The sequence below is a fragment of the Monomorium pharaonis genome, chromosome 1, assembly GCF_013373865.1.
Source record: "Monomorium pharaonis isolate MP-MQ-018 chromosome 1, ASM1337386v2, whole genome shotgun sequence".
NCBI lineage: Eukaryota > Metazoa > Arthropoda > Insecta > Hymenoptera > Formicidae > Monomorium > Monomorium pharaonis.
In genome coordinates this window covers 18,126,084-18,143,277 of record NC_050467.1, presented here as the reverse complement: position 1 = coordinate 18,143,277, position 17,194 = coordinate 18,126,084, and the positions used below count along the sequence as shown (strand labels likewise).

Genomic DNA, 17,194 nt, shown 5'->3' with positions numbered 1-17,194 from the left:
GACACTTTAGACTGCACTGTAAGGCACGCCCGATATTGTTTTGCAACACAATCGCAATATGCTTTTGTCTCTGATGACCGGGCTTGTTTTTTTTTCTCTCCCCCCGGACGCATCCTGATGGATGGTGATTTGCAAAAATATCATTTCGCCCTCCCCCCAAAAAATGTAACAAAAATATCTGCGAAGTTTTCACGAGATAACGCAGCACGTTTCAAATTTTCATACAGGGGGGTTTTAAATATTTTCGCGCGATTCGCGAGAGCCGGAGAATCAACTTGAAATTTTTCGGAAGTGTTATTAACGTTTAAACGAAACGACGTGGAAAAAAGGTGCCCGAGACGAATCGCTCAAATCTTTTTGACGTTACCATCTCATCGATCGTGTCCGCTGTAGGGAAAAAAAACGAAGATTTTGTCGCACGTAGGTCCGATAGGCGAAAACTCTTTTAATTTTGTTTGCCATCTCTCTCTCTCTCTCTCTCGAAAAAAAAAAAAAACTCTGTATCCACTGCTGTACACTCGGCACGTTCGTCACTTGAATCCGTTGAAATTGAACTCCCGCGAGTTGCCAGATGTTGACGTTGGCTGTACAATGACACTTACGGGTAACCCGCAGAGAGATGTTACGTCGCCAACCGAATGGTTTCATAGCATCGTTTAGTTAATATTTGAATCGCCTTGCCATCGTGTTCGTAAAGTTTTGCAAGTATCTCATGTACGCTTGGTAAAGTAACATTTGACTGCGCACAGTTACATTTCCATTGTGCAGTCCATTTTCTTGGCTGCGCGGTAAGAATTCTTTTTGCAAGTTTTTAATTTTTCCAATCTCAATGATTGAAATAGTATCATCCATTTACTGGTTGCGCAACTGTTTTTACAAGTAAAAGAGATATGGAGAGGGGATTAAGCTTCAAGGTGTTAATTAATTGAGTAAATCCATACAAATTTGATAAGGGATTTTTTTTTTTTTTGAGAATTTCCCAACTGGTAGGTGAAACGCCATAATATAAATCACTTCTATAAGCTAACTTGCGAAAATGATAATACCGGAGGATTTAGCAATGTATAATCATGCGACTCTGTGAATTACGGCTAGCGGCGAACTACCTAAAGTAACTCCGTAAACACCTTAACTACCGTAATCCGAAATTATTGGCGGCATTAGCCTGCATAAGTGCCTCTTTGAGAGTATCGCAGTATTATTTTTTGAGATATAAATTGTCTCTATATTACATTAATGTCTACATTGCATTAAGGCGGAGACAATTCCGGAATTATCGATTTCTTTTTTCCCAGACAGATTAAAATAACGACGTTGAAGAAAATGTCCCTTGTCAATTAGCGTCCTGCTAATTGTGCGCGACACGTAATGTTTTCTCTCCGCGCTGCATTAATGTCGCGAGTAAAATGATAATTATTGCATCGCGGATAGCGCGGTCGTCGAGCGCACACGTAAACGAAAAATACCCGAGTGTTTTAACCCTTAACCCACGATATATGACATCATCTGTATTTAAAAAAAGGACAGGAATAAATTGCGTGTAATTTTTCAAAGATTGTAATTAAAAACAACATATAAAAGAAAAAAAAAGAATAGTACACTGAGAAAAAATGTGTGATATTTGCAACCGTAATTCCATGGTAAAATAATTATAAGGAATATCATTTTTATAGTAATTATTACTATAATATTGATAATAATAACCATGCTTATAGTGATTTATGATACAACTTATTATATTAAAATTTCCATTTTGTTTATGGCAACCATGTATATAAGTTGTATATATCAATATTATGATAATGAGAACTTTATTATAATTTAAATATAGTTGAATAATTATAAAAATATGGTCCAATTAAAAAATGGACCATAAATTATAGTAGCATTATGCAATTTTTCTTTCGGTGTAATATTAATTGGTCTTCTTAAATGACTCACATAAATAAATAGAGCAGTGTGAAATAAAATTCTTAGGACAAAAAATGGAAAATGATAAATTGTGATATGACATATCGAACCTCGTGAATCATATACTGATATAAAAATGTATTGTATTTGCGACTATAATTGCATAGTAAAATAATTACAGTCAGGAATATTATTTTTATAGTGGTTATTACTATACTGTTAGTGATAATAATCACATAATATATTTTAAAGCTGTATAATTTATAGTTTTCCTCATAGTTGCTATCGCTATAAGTACATAGTTATTATTATTAATATTATTATAACAGTTACTATAAAAATGATATTCCTGATTAATTATTTTATTAATCAGAATCTGATTGAACCTACCAGATTTCCAATTAATTTAACAAGATTCTTTTTCAGTATAATTACGCGGAGAATTTTCTCTTAAAATTTACTCTTAAAATCTGGTATTTGTGAGATAAAATGTGTGACCCCGAGGAACTTTATTATACCTTTTAGTAAATTTTACTATACTTTCAGTAAATTTTACTAAAAAGTATAGTAAAATTTCTCGAGTTCACACAATTACAAAATTTTGAAGAGAAAATTCTCTCCGTGTATAATCTGTAGTGCGTGTGTCTCGAGAACACATACGGGGCACTTCTTAAAGATCAGTAGAAGAGCGTGATTTAAGAAGGAACGAGAACACCACCTCACTCTTTTCGTATTGCCACGTAAGCGGTTTACCGAAAGAAAGAAAAACTGTTATGACATTTTCACGTTTTTCCCCCCCTCGCGGACGTTTTTATTTACCGCAATCTGTTGTGCGCGCGGTACAGAGATTTTGCCGGCTACCTCTTACCGTCTCGCAAAAAAAAAAAGGGTTTCGAGACATCCCGCTCGCTCGGTATTAGCGAAATTAGATTTTTGCCGTCCACTTCGTTACTGCTACGTCGGAGTACCCGTCGCTGCGTTCTTATTGGAAATTATTTGGCGGCCGTTGCGGCGCGAGCCGCGTAAATCATGCGATTCTGGCATTTAAATAATGCAATTTCTGGGTATTACCTGGGCTTACAGCCGGCCCGGTGAGTAATCCCGCGCGCGAGCAAAATTGTACCGCGCGGGAAACGATACACGCGGAAACGAAACGGATGTCAGCATTTTCGCGATTTCCGTGCGATTTCCTACCTTTCCTTTTCCCCTCCCATATAATGCGCTAAAATGGGATTACGGCGTATTATCAATTCCTTGTTCAAGCGGGGAAATGCAAACGTTCGCGCACAAACCGGGCCGCGTTTTTTTTTTGCTTTGTGCATACCGTGTCTTTCACCGCTGTTTCGCATGCGTTTCTTCTATCCGCGCGCCCGTAATCGCATTATTTTTAAGCGTCCTTTCCATTTACCGGCGATATTAATAAAGGGTGCGCAGCTATTCCATTAGCTGTCAAACGAGTCTGCGTCAAAGCACGTCGCGATATTGAATGTAATTTACCAAAATTATTGTAAATGTGTTTTAGAGTACGCGGGACGTTTGCTTTGATATCTGCGGTCGAGAGAGACGTTTAAATTTGATACTGAAAAATATTTATGTTAACATATACGTGATGTTTTTTGGGCGTCCAACGTACCAATTTAAATTTTTGCGAAAAGTTGATAAGAACCGCGAAACTTCATTCGAAACGCTGCTAATACATGTGGCTCGTGCGGAGGTTTAAAATATTGCAGTTATTAAAGCTGTTTCTGCGTGCATTTTGCCACCAGAGTCTCAGAGCTCGCTGCGATTTTGTTCGATAGATTCAAAATCGCTACAATTTGCATATCGCCGCATTTTCGCGCGTTACTTCCGGTTCCGCGGGCAAACATCGTTGCACTTTATTGCATTTCAGCCACACTTCATCCATAACGATGCATTCGTTTCACCAAGGAAAATGTCCGACGGCTTTGCATAACCGAACTTTGCGCACAATCACAGTTTTCACTTACGCGACTCCGCTTTAAGTTAAGTGACGTGAAGAAAAGTTATTTATGCTACAAGTTAAAATAAATAAAGTTTCCATGCCGTGTCCAAAATTAATTGACATTAGAAGTAGTAAATTTTTGTTTTTACTAAAAGGATTAAGTAAATAGATTACTTTAAATATTAAAGATGTGATGAAAAATCAAATATTTCAGCAGGATGAAGAGAGATTATTAATGAAAAGTCTGATCTCTCTAGAGAATCCTATCCTCTTCATAAAAAATAAGGTATTCTTAAAATACGATAATTTGAAAAATAGAAACGGAATCAATAATTCCGTTTCTAATGTTAAGTTATAATTAAGCGTCATGTTATTATAATTATAAATAATTGAATGATAATTTAAAGATAGTGAATTATGAGTTGAACGTTGCATAAGTTATGTATCGGTATGTGTAAAATCAAACTCAATAAAAAGTGCCTCGTAACTCTGTAAAATTAAAACTAGGTCATTCATAAAATCGTAGAAGCACGTGGATATATCGTCACACGCACACATGAAAATTATTTATAGGTAAGATTGGCTTAAAGATTACGTGACATTCTCATCAACCTACAAAAATGCAGATCTCAACGACATTGTGAGCTTTTCATGTGTGTTCGTGTGGCCGTAGTGTTTTTTTTTTCTTGCCGACTATGTACCTTCAAATGTATTCAAGTATTGCGGTGGAATTAGGGCGTTAGTTGGTGCAATGCTTTAAAATAAAAATGGAAATTTCAAGCACGATGAATATGTACTAGATTGTACATACATAAGCGTTGCGCGAGAACGTAACCTAAGACAGGAAATTAATTAGAATGTAAAAATATATACTATTTTGTATATACAGTTTTTAAATAAATCAATAGCGGAGAGATTATGTATATGTTTCATGTTTGAGAATTTTTACTATTTTTTAATAAAGTTTTAATGCCGTGTTAAATTTATTATTTACGTTAAAATATTAGTAAAAATTAAAATTTATTAAAAGCATGATAAATGTATAGGCAGATGTACACAATAAATATGTAGAATACAATATAAAATTTTATTGTATTTCATTATTCATCCATTATTCATTTATCGAACAAGGTATTGTGCGCGAATACATTTCACTTATTTATCTCAAAATCATGAAACGTGAAAAAGTGTATTATGTCTCATAAAGGTTAATTAAAGCCACTCCACTAGTAAATGCTAGTCTCAGCGTAAAGAGACAGTCGATCAGATTATGGGCTACACTTTAAGCACCGTCTAAGCAGTAATTTAGCTCCACCACTTTAAGTTTCATCAAGCAGAAGAAGTGTAATCAGATTTTAACTCGTGGCATCTTACCAACTATAGGAGCCATTTAAAATTACATTTTCTTTTCGACGAAAGCCCGCTGTTACAATGCACATTAATTAATGCAAAACAGAATATAAAAATATAAATTTTGTTTTTATTACGATTTGTTTATCACAACTTTTTCTACCAGATATTGTTGTTTATGTAATTACACATTTGATAAACAGGATTAATTTAAAGCGGCCCATTGTGTGTTTCAAATCATACGAGTAGCATTTTAATTTCACGTGTACCTTGTGCAAGCAAAGCTTGTTATGATTTATTTATAAAAATATATTTGTCTTTTATCCGGAATATACGCATATTTATTCCGCGTATGAGTGTAAATAAATGACGTAATCCTTTATATTATCACATATTCGTAACCGACTGCACGGAAATGAGATTGCACTTTCTCTATTTCTACACCCGTAATGTCAAAGTTTAATAAGTAGAATTCAATATAAGTTGAATTTAAAAGTTGAATGAGCCCCTAATGCCCGCGATCGTTTTATTCTTACTTTGCCAGAAAGGAATTCTTTCCGTCCAATCAATCTTAAAGAGATTAACCCTTGGGAGAACTTCTTGCCGTTTCCTCGAGGTAATATCCGGTTAAGTCATCGCGGTTGTTAATTACAACGACTTTCAGTTATCAGTACCTCAACATGCCATCAATTTCAGTCACGATATGTTTATCCCGATGACGGAATATTCCATCAGCGGCAATTTGGAAGCCAATATTTTTTAATATCATATGTGCTATTTAGTTTTTAATATACGTTTAATATATTTCTTCAAACGTTGGATCGAACTAATAAAATTTTGTAACAAGTTTTTCCAGTTTTCGGTTATATTACTTATTCAACGTTGCACAAGTTTTATTTTTCCTTATTCTGGGAAAAACTATTTTCATAAAATATTTAAAAGATTGGCTAAAATTTAGCTACATATCTGAAAATAATTTTGTTGGATCATCAAAATTTTATGGGACGGTCAAATTAGTTGCTAGAACGTCAAAACTTTTTGTAGCTTTCGTAACTCTCGAGCATTTTTATAATTTATATTTTGATAGATCTAATAAATGATATGATTTTCTATTCAGATAAATTTTTAGATACTACTATTGAAACCATTTTTTCCCGTGTATCTACCAATTTGTAAAATACTGTAAAATAAGGTATCAACCTTCTCTTAAGGAATCAATCAAGCAATAATTTGACAGCGTGTTTACGTGTGTCTGACAATATCGCGACGTACCTATATATGCTTTGTGCCTGTGAACCGACGTGCTTCTGCAATAATGTATATGTACTGGAACCACCTGAATGCTTGTGCGTATTAATGGAATGTGAACCATTCGGTAGCAAGTGGATACATAGTTAGCGCTGTGCCACACTGTGCTATTGTTTATATAGGATTAATATAATTAAAGCATTAATATAACTACTGGGAATCAATAGACGTGGTAGCGTCTTTTGCCAAATATATCTTATTAATAAAGCATCTTTTCGTGAGCGAGACGCCACAGCGTATCTTTCACGGGAATGAAAAGACTTTTTCTAAAAATATCATATATCGTTACTCTTTTTAAGTCGATGTTATATTATGTGAAGTGTAAAGAATATATGAATTTACATAGACCCAAATTATACGTAGAGAAAGATTAAATTTGAGAAACCAAATTTTTTAAAAATTTATAATTAAAGTAAAGATAATACATATTATCCATCATACTCTCTGTTATGTGTTAAGCAATGCTTAAATGTTTATAAAATAAACAATATTGCCTTGTACAAATTTTAATCCAAATTTGTCATGACGTTTATATTAATAAAATAATAAATCACATGCATGTGATAATAATTATATTAAATTATACATTTATCCTATTCTCGCGCTTCAATTATCTATTCAAACTAAGGAATATCTATCGTCACAAGCTTACCAGCGATATTATTTGACTGAGATTAAACTGTGATTGTTTAATCTCACTGAATAAACGTGTAATATCAGCAAATGCTCGATAAAGAAACTTAATATTCGGTATTAAACAGCATACATGGGAATTATACGATTTAGATAACTAACAGGTGTTGCTGTCGATAAACGCGGCTGATAACAAAATAACATTTGTTGTGTACGTGTACCCACACTTTCGAATAAAGTTAATCTGCAAATTAGCTTTCCTAATTACGATTCAATTGGCCTTTTTCGTAGAGGAGTAAGAATTTCCAAATCCAATCACAAACTCCTCAGCGCAATATTATGTTATGCTCTTTAGCGATAATATTAAACAATAATATCAATTATTTAAATAACGTTTCAGCATTGTTAGCAATATAACATCAAAAGTAACTAAATGATATAATAAATTGCTGCAACAGCGCAATGTTGATCAAAACACGATATTTTTGTTTGTGCATTAATTATCAGTTACTCCATTACACGAACCTTTCAATTTTCGTATAAACTACAATGATAATCCTGTGATGCTTGACGAGAGAGCGATTGGTCAAATTTTATTTAAAGCGCCCGGAAAAATAGGGTAAGTTAGGGTATGATGGCCATAAGGAAAAGATAGCCAATGGCTATAATTTCTCCAATAATTGCTAAATAATGTGTTCTCGTAATTATTTTCAAAGATAATCAATATATATTTACTGTAGTTCAAGTGCATATACTATTCAAAATAATGATATTGTGGATGTCATATCACGTTTTTACTTTTGACTGCTTGCAAAATTTTTCACGTATTCATTAGAAATTGCCACAATGACGAATAAATTACAGTTGTGCTGCCGCAATAAACATTACCCATATAACAAAAGTATGTAAATTGTAATGTGTAATTATTTTTTATTTCCTTTTCTATTTTTAGTAGTAACAATGAGTTAAATTGATCCTAAACTTGTGTGAACATTTAATATTAAAAACGTTTAAAAATAAAATTAAATATGTAATAATATGCGGCAATAAAACTAAATATATAATTAAAATTATAAGTTTAAATTAAAGTTAAAATTAAAATATATAAGTAAAATTATAAGTTTTTTTATTATTCTATAAATGTTAAGTACATAAAAAATATATAGCTAACCGTTCTATAATACTATGGCCATATTTTCCCTAAAAGTTGTGAAAGATGGCCAATGTTCATGTTTCAATATTTTGATAGTAAAAAATTTATATTAAGTATTTTCCCTTCAATGTCGATAGTCTTACCATACTTAAAGCTCCAGTGAAGTAATAAACTAAACGTTATTAAAAAATAATAAAAATCAAAGTATGTTTTTTGCATTTGCCAAAAATTTTCGCAAAGACTATAGCCAACTTACCCGAGTTTACCTTAATTCTCCTGCGCCAAACGCGAGATCGGCAATAAAACGATTCACATTCCCCCATCCTCACCCCCTCTCCCCCGTTCGTTTCCTCGACATCGATACTTCGCAAACGATGCGGCCGGCGCGCAAGTAACGAGGCGCACTTGCACACACATCCTTCCCTCGCGCCAATCATCTCGGTTATATGAATCGCATCCGCGTAATTATCGGCGCATCCACGCGAGCCGACTGGCGGCGCGCGGCGGGCTCATCGATCGATGACACAGATTGGACGAAGTTACTGTCGGCACATTAAGCGTATCGGCTCGTTTCCGAGCGCCCCGGATTCGGCCCGCCTCTCCGTTTGCGAGCAAACATTTTCGATACATCGATCATTGGGTTTTTTCGCCTCGGCACGGCGCGGCGGCGGCGGCCGATGCACCACGACACGTACATCCGATAGTTACACCGTATAGCTTCGGTGCAGGCCAAACCGGGCTAACCAGGCGAAACCTGGCGGCGGCAACGGTTGCGTGCGTATGTACGTATGTACGTGCGTGCGTGCGTGCGTCACATGCCATCGGTATCGCTAATTGCGCCACCCATTAAGGATCCTCCAATTTGCACAGCGCACAACGCTCGTTACGATTAGCAGGCATATACGCTGGCGCGCACTGCCGTTTATTTAAAGAGTCGTATATCTCTATCTGATGCCCGGCGTTGCGGGCGCTCCTCCCACGACGACGCGACGGTCAATCGTCGGGCGGAGCGGCCTGAATGAATGAATGAATGAACGAACGAACGAACGCGCACCACGCCGAATTCAATTTATCATTCGTCTCGCTCTTGCGACCGACGAATTATTTTTCCACATCGACGGGCGAGGTCGGGCAAATGATTATTCATGCGCCGCGCGCGTTCTCGCATTACGCGGAGCGCGTGCGGAGATTCACGGCGCGAATGTGTTTATCGCGCGGACTTGCGAACGGTTTTATTGAGGCCACTGAGACCGAGACGAATCTAATGAATTAATATGAGCCGCTCTGACGGTTTCTCAAAGGTAAAGGATCGTTTGATTTGCGAATTTCTCAGCCGGAAATGGTTTTGTTGAAGCGACGTTTGCAGCCTCATCATAATTGCTTTTATGTTAATTGAGCAATCACGAATGTTTCTGTATAATTGCTATTGTTTTTCGGTCAATTCCACGTACGCGTTATAATTGTTTTCATATTAATTTTAATTAAAATTTTAATTGGGTATTTATAGATATATTTCTATTTTTATGGAGATTTCCTTTCGTTCACTGATTAAAGAAAATGTGATATTTGCGACTACAATTGCACAGTAAAATAATTACAGTCAAGAATGTCATTTAATTATTACAATAATATTAGTAATAGTTACCATGTACTTAGAGTGAAGCCAACTGTGCAAAAAATTGTACAATAAATTATTACTTTAAAATATAATAATATTATAGTATTAATTACTATACAAATATTATAAAAATAATATTTCTGACTAATTATTTCACTGTGCAATTATAGTCACAAATACAACATAGTTTTCTATCGGTGTAAAATTCTTTTTTGTTCAATTCTACATCGATTCGATATTCATAATTGCCCAATTAAAAACAATATATATATATATTAAAAGCATTAAGTAATACCTGACCCATCGATTTCTATAAGGACAAATCGCACTCGTGTTTCTACGGAAATGTAAAAATTAAAATTATATCAGTTTATGATGTGAGTTTTCCACTTCATCACGTCGTGCGTGATAACGTTGTCAATTGTTTACTCGGGCGTAACTTTTTAATTAGAATCCGCGCGCAGTTGAGAGTCAAGAAAACTCGTTCGGTTGGACGAAAAGGAGATTAATGGCGCTCGATGGCAAGAGAGTTGTCATTCACGCGAATTTCCGCGTTACTAAAAGTGCGTGCACAGCGAGAGAGAGAGAGAGAGAGAGAGAGAGAGAGAGAGAGAGAGAGAGAGAGAGAGAGAGAGAGAGAGAACAAGTGGGATTAGAGTGGTGCGGCGTGTATTACCACTGCCGTGCGTTTTAATTATGGTCGTCCTAGCTCGCTCGCTCACTCGCTCGGTCGCACGCTCGTTCCGCGCGTACTCAAGCTCGAGCACGGCACGCTATTTCGCTCGCGCGGGATTATTCCTCCTAATTATTTTAATTGCTCACGCTTGTGGGACACGCTGCGAGGCCGAGGGCCTCAGTCGGGCGGGCGGGTCGCAGTCCGAGGCGAAAACCCACGTGACGCGAGGCGTGATTATCTCTGAAACAGATACCATTCATGGATACTGCGCTCCGACCGCGGTATTTTATGCATCTTGGATAATTAAAGGCCCGGTGCGAACCGGACACATCGTGTTTCTTTAATAAAACAGTTGTCCACTACGCGGCTTGGATTTGTCGAACGACGGCTTGTCGATGGCCGTACGAGTACGGCACCCACAATAAAGGATATTCCAGATATGTAATAAACTATTTTCTTGCTGCCCGAAAGCTCTGAATAGGTGAAATCTCAACCTCTGAAAATTTTGTTAATCCATTTCTCGTTTTGTTATTCACAAAAAAAAATAGAACGAAATTTCATATACAGGACATATTTTTTTTTAATAAGATTTATCGTTTAGAAAATTTACCAAACCGTAATTGCTTAATAATAAAACAAACACGAAAAATTGGCCAATTTTCAGAGATCGAGTTTACCCCTTCAGGCTGAATGCGGGCAGCAAAAAAAAAAAAAAAAAACAAAAATAGTTTATTGCATGTCAGAATATTCTCTATTTTTCATAATTTTTTGAATTTTGCGAGCTTGGAACCTTCTCCTGTCAGTTAAATACAAAAACAGCAGAGAGAGAGAGAGGGAAGAAAAACCGTACGGGTGCACCGGTTGTAAATATCGATCGCGACGGCCAATAAGACCCGCGGAGACGTCTCGACGATGAAGACACGCGTCGTAGACGGGGACTTTCTGAAAACGATAAAATTTCAATTGTATCGATACGGAGCTGTCTTTACTGCCGCACGTCGTCGCTTTAAAAAACCCATGGTAATGCAAGAGAAATATTTTCCCCCTTTAGCTTTCCGCGCGCGTCCGACCTGTATTTTATCGTTGATACAGCTGCACGTCGCGCGGAATATCGCAGGGAGTAAGTACCCTTCCTCCTCTCCCCCCCCCTCCCTCTTGCCGGCCCCTCTAACCCCCTCGAGAGCGGTTTATGCGTCCGATCTTCGCGACGCGAATAACGCGAACGCGTGTAATGAAACGCTCGGATTGATGTAATAACATTTCGCTCTTCCCGGTATGCGTCGGTAGGAATGAGAATCGCCGACGGGCGAAGGGATAAGCGACGCGACGGTGGAGCACCGTCAGGGTGAATGGGCCGCTGCTGCCGCCGATCCTCGGGGATCCGGATGAAACATTTTTCGCCGCGGCGTCTCATAAATATCGGCGCGCCCTCGCCCTTCCCACCTTCCTTCCGGTGTCGCGTCGTTCCTCTTCCGGGCCGACTGAATGCGACGACGGCGGCGGCGGCGGCATTCCGCACAAAAGGGATTCGGGGCTTAAAGCGCGATTCTTCGAACGGCGGCGTCCCTCGGCGGTGGCTCGATTCACGGGGAGAAGTCCCTGTGATCTTATCCCGCGCGGGCTTCTCTCTCTCTCTCTGTCTCTCTCTCGTGCGATCACCCTCGGATCAGGCGAACGAAAGGCGCTTTCTCCCCCCCCCCCCTGCTCCCGGGGACATAAATACCGCGGCCATTCACCGCGCGCAGATTCTGTATACGGATGTTATCGGTTTATTTCCACATTCGTCCTTATCGAACGCGAGAAATCCCGCTGCCGCGAAATGCCGCCCCTCTCCTCCCGCAGCACAAAATGCGCTGTCGTTACCCCCGTAATCGTAATCACCGGAAGCGTAAGGCACGCGACGAGCTATAAAGCGCGTACCCCCTCCCCCTCCCCGCCACGAGGAGCGGTCAGTCGAAGTATCGCGGCTCCAGCGCGAATCGATTAGCTTACAAAACCGGATCTCGCGGAGCGCTCGCGTTTTCGATAAAGTTCCTTTTATAAATTAATCGGATCATTTGATAAAGCACGCCGGGGCGCAATCCAATTCCCGGCTTTATTAACCCGGGCGAAATTCCGCCGAGTCACGAGCGCTCAGTCATTTACGATCAAGTAATGATTAAGCGTTCGCAGTTAGAGAGTAAACTTACATATTATTGCATAATTGAAATTTGAATTTGAATTTTATTAATGCCCTGCAGTTTAATGAAGCGAGTCGTTTCGTGCGACGAAAAGGATGGGTATGCGTTAAGGGATCTATCGATTCAACGCGAGTTAAGGAAGCCGCTCGAAGAGATTCGGAAAGATAATTCGATAATTGTGTGTAACTTGACGATTACTTCCGTGGCATTTGTACATACCGCGCTTATTCACTTACACCGGCAATCGTCGTAATTTCCGAAAGCGGAATTTTTCTCCTTGTTCAAAAGTAGCAGCCGTGCAGCCCTTCCTTCCGTTCTTCTTTTCAGAACTAGAGGAGGATAGAAAAAAAGTTGGGCTTGAGAGTAAGTCCACTTTGCAAACGGCCCTAATTCCGCTGCTTTGCTGGCGCGCGGCAAAAGTTGTTATTTAAATTACAATTTGATGTCAGTTACGGGACTATTTAGCCCCGCAAAATCATCTTCCGTCTATTCCGCCGGTGCTTCCAAGACTCAAAGACCTAATACCGTCTCTGTCCCTTCGCCTCTTTCTCGCGGAAGTTTCTCTCGGCTTCTCCCTTTATATGAGAGACTATGAGGGTGGGAGCTGCGTGCGCTGGTCGTGTAATGAGGTGCCGAGACAGGGTCTTGGAGTCGTTTACATCGGGACTCGGCAAAAGTTTCCGAAAGGAGTCGGCGACATCGACCGGGGGGAGAGGGAGGGGGGGAGAGTTGGAGGGCTACCGTCCTGGGTTTCACGGACGTTCGCCGCGACGAGGCGCATAATTATTAAGGAAAAAAGAAAGAGTCGCGCAAACGAATGAAAGATCTCCCCCTCGCGAACTTGATCCGCGGCTTTGAATTACGTCCGCGGATATGGTGATTCTCCACGGAGATATCGTCCGGCGCTGCGCGCGCCAAGTTTTCAAGGGCCTGCACATGTATGCGTAGAACTCTGTAGCCAGTGAGAGCCGTTCACGTTTAGCTTTATATAGCGGAAACCAGCGGTAATCAGAAACATCTCTTTTCAGAGCTTTGCAGATGTTTTAACCCTTTGCGCTCGATATTATCTCTGTCGTAATATCGATGCGCATTACATTACGAAATTAAATTCGTATTTTTCAAGTCACTCCCTCCCTCTCTTTCTGTGCTTGAAGTTTGATAAAGAGTAATAAAAATTTTAATAAATTAGATAATTATGTCTTTTAATATCCGGACGAGATGAAATAGAGAAAAAAAAATAAAAAAAAAACGGCAGACCATTTTTAAAATGAATAATTAAATCAAATAATGTATTATGCTGCGCACGAATATAAAGGGAAAAACTTGCAATACTGTTGCAAATAGATTTAATTTACAAATTGTTTACATTAAACGTTGTTCTTGTGATTGCAAAAGCGTATTAATAAATTTCAGAATACGACAATTTTTTTTTGTAATTGCATTGCCGCAACTTTGAAAATAAATGATAACAATACACGCGATTGTGCATTAAGTAAAAATGCATTTCGCAATTTTCGGAATATTGTTTTATCCGATGATTAATTAATATGAAATTACAATTCGCAACTCATACAGGGTAACGACGTTACCTTTGTTGTTCACTACGCGCTCTCGTTATCACTCAAAGGCCGCGCGTTTGTTTAATTAAGTAATGCGACCATAATACTTATTATCGCGGAATATCGTGCACTGTACCGAAATTTCAAATAATTTTGTGCAGTTTGCCAGACGCAACAAAATAAGCGTTCATCGATACGAAGATAATCGAGTTATTCTTCAACTCGTCTCCTTTTTTTTTTCGGAAGCAAGTGACGTAGAAAGTGACGCAAAGGAACTCTCTTAAATTATGCTAAAATGTTCGCGTAGCTTTAGTTCAAGCTTATCCCGAAGTTAGGCGACAGAGTGCTCTTCGGTGAAATCTAGATACGAAAGTTCACGCTGTGCAAATGGAAGGAATGTCATGAATTTCAGAAGAATGTGCTACCTGTCGCCGATTGCGCTTGCCTGCAAACGCAACAGATGCCGTCCGTTTCTCCCCGCAACGGAAACAAGATATTACACGATCCCGGGGGCCAGGATCTGGCGCGGAAACTTCCAGTCGAATTTGAAAATGAGGCAACGCGCGTATATACACGTCAATTTTAATGCGCCAAAGAGATGCACCCGCTGATTACAGACGCGCCTCTACGAGACGCGACTTATCCTGACTAAATACAGGAAGTTTCGAGAGTCATCCGTTATCCGCGATGTAGTTTCGCCTCCCCCTTTTTTCGCTACCGCGCGAATGATTATACGACGGCTTCCGCCCTGTATCTCGGACTTCCAGCAACTCCTGAAAACATTTCTTCACAGAAGTTTGCAGCCGTGATAAACTTGCCGACACAGCCGGACGGAGCCCGGTTGGATTCAACGAGTTGCGAGAAAGGCTGTCGGGGGCTGACTACTACTGGAAAACTAGAGAGAGAGAGGGAGTAGCACGCTGCCGCCACGAACGAGGGCTAATAACCTGGGAAGTTAATTACGGCTGTAAACTGTGAGAGGGGTTGTTTGACTACCCCATCGCGTCGAGGGTGGCTGACATAAGGTGGCCTCGTTGCACTGGTCAAACCAGTTGCCCGCCTACGTCGCGTCACCCGTCCTTCGAAACGATCGCACGTCGTGAAGAGCTTTCTCACGGCGAGAATTGACTTAATGTCGCCTCGTCGCGGCGCTTGAAAACTGCGCTGCAAATAAAACCGCCCCGCGTAACTCGCGCACTCGTCTTAATTAGATGATGGAAGCGCGGCGGGCACGGCGGAAATTGGCTCTCGTCACGGGAGGACGCGACCGCGAGGGGGGATGGATCGTATCTTTTTTGTGAGATCGGGAAACGATAGTGTTCCGATTTCCTTTCATCACCTATCGTATTTGACGCGCGCTGTAATTTGCACCGTGGAATTTTTCGTCGTTTATTTCATTCAGTTCAACAATCACTTGTTTTCTCTTTGAGATTTTAGTAGTGGAGTGGAATTTCTGTCGAAATTGTATTTATATTCGCGTAAATTAAAAATATTTTTAAGAAATTATATAAACCTAAAAATCCTACCTTTTTTAAGCAAGCCTATCTATCTTTATCTCTCTTCATAATTATAACTACTGTTTTTTCTAATTTAACAAGTTATTTTATATAAATATATAATTTTGTAACAAAATATTGTGACTTTTTAAATAAAACTAATTTTTTTACATTTATTTTTGCGGTGACCATATTACCATTTCTTTTTCTCTTCGACCCATTATGTAGTGTCGTTACATTTTTATAAATAATATGTAATACAGTAAATATTTCATAACTTTGAATCCAAAATCTAATGAACAACACTTTAATGAATATAACCGCAAAATTGCAATTTAAAATATATGTAACTTATATTAATTATTAACAAAGTTATTGTATAAAATGGAAATGGATGGTCATATCACCTTCTCCTCTTCCTTTATTTCGAAACGTAATTGCAGTTCATATAAAGTGAGCGCAATTACGGCACACACTTGATATTCCTGATATGAAATTATTCCATTACTATCGTTGCTCACAAAACGTGGATTCGTAAAGTTAAAACAAACAACGTTTTATTAAACAAGATCAATTTAATAAAAGACATTACTGCAGTCTTTTTCGCCACGTTAATAAAAAATTATTAACATACATTTTACCAGCACGATAAGATTAATCGAATGAAGATGAAGTGCTTACGTATTTTCAATACATTTCCCTCCGGGGTATGATAATACCCTGGGGTGGATAGGTTGATAAATAATATCGCGGGACAAACCACAGAAGAGAAATTTTGATAAACTTGAGAGCCAACGAAAGTCAACAATGGGAATAGCGCCGCTAATAAGAATGATGTATCATCTCAGCGAAATTGTCTTTATCGTCCGCCCGGATAATGAATGAATTAAGTTGGCCGTAAGCCATGAAGAAAATTACCCGTATAAATAACACCAGGAGACAAAACTTCACGGCCGCGGTAGCCGTATGAGAATTCTTGCTGACGGTAATATTTTTCAGAGTCACCTCGCTGCATTCGTAATCGTAAATTATTCCGCAAAATGCAACATTTTTGCCGGTTATATTCTTTAGAGTCTGTGCTTTTAATCCGCGGCCAATTTACACGTTGTCACTTTATTACTTCTTCCTCTCAACAAAACTGGCGCGATTTCTCACTCGTTGATTTAACATTTTTATCTCTGGTTGTGAATTATCTGATTATGTATTTTTAAGATACAATTATGCATACGGGGTAAATCAAAATACGTGACGCAACTGCAAAGGGGATGATCAGGATAAGGAAATAGAAATAGAATTTTTTTTTTTCAAATAACGCCACTTTAAAAAAATTTGGAAAGTTTCGAATAC

At 38.6% G+C, this 17,194-nt stretch overlaps 1 protein-coding gene across 4 annotated transcripts in view; it reads right to left on the bottom strand.

Annotated features, from left to right (window-relative positions):
- LOC105828797 (protein artichoke) overlaps window positions 1–17,194 on the bottom strand; it is a 184,796-nt gene that overhangs the window by 27,750 nt on the left and 139,852 nt on the right. The window lies entirely within an intron of this gene.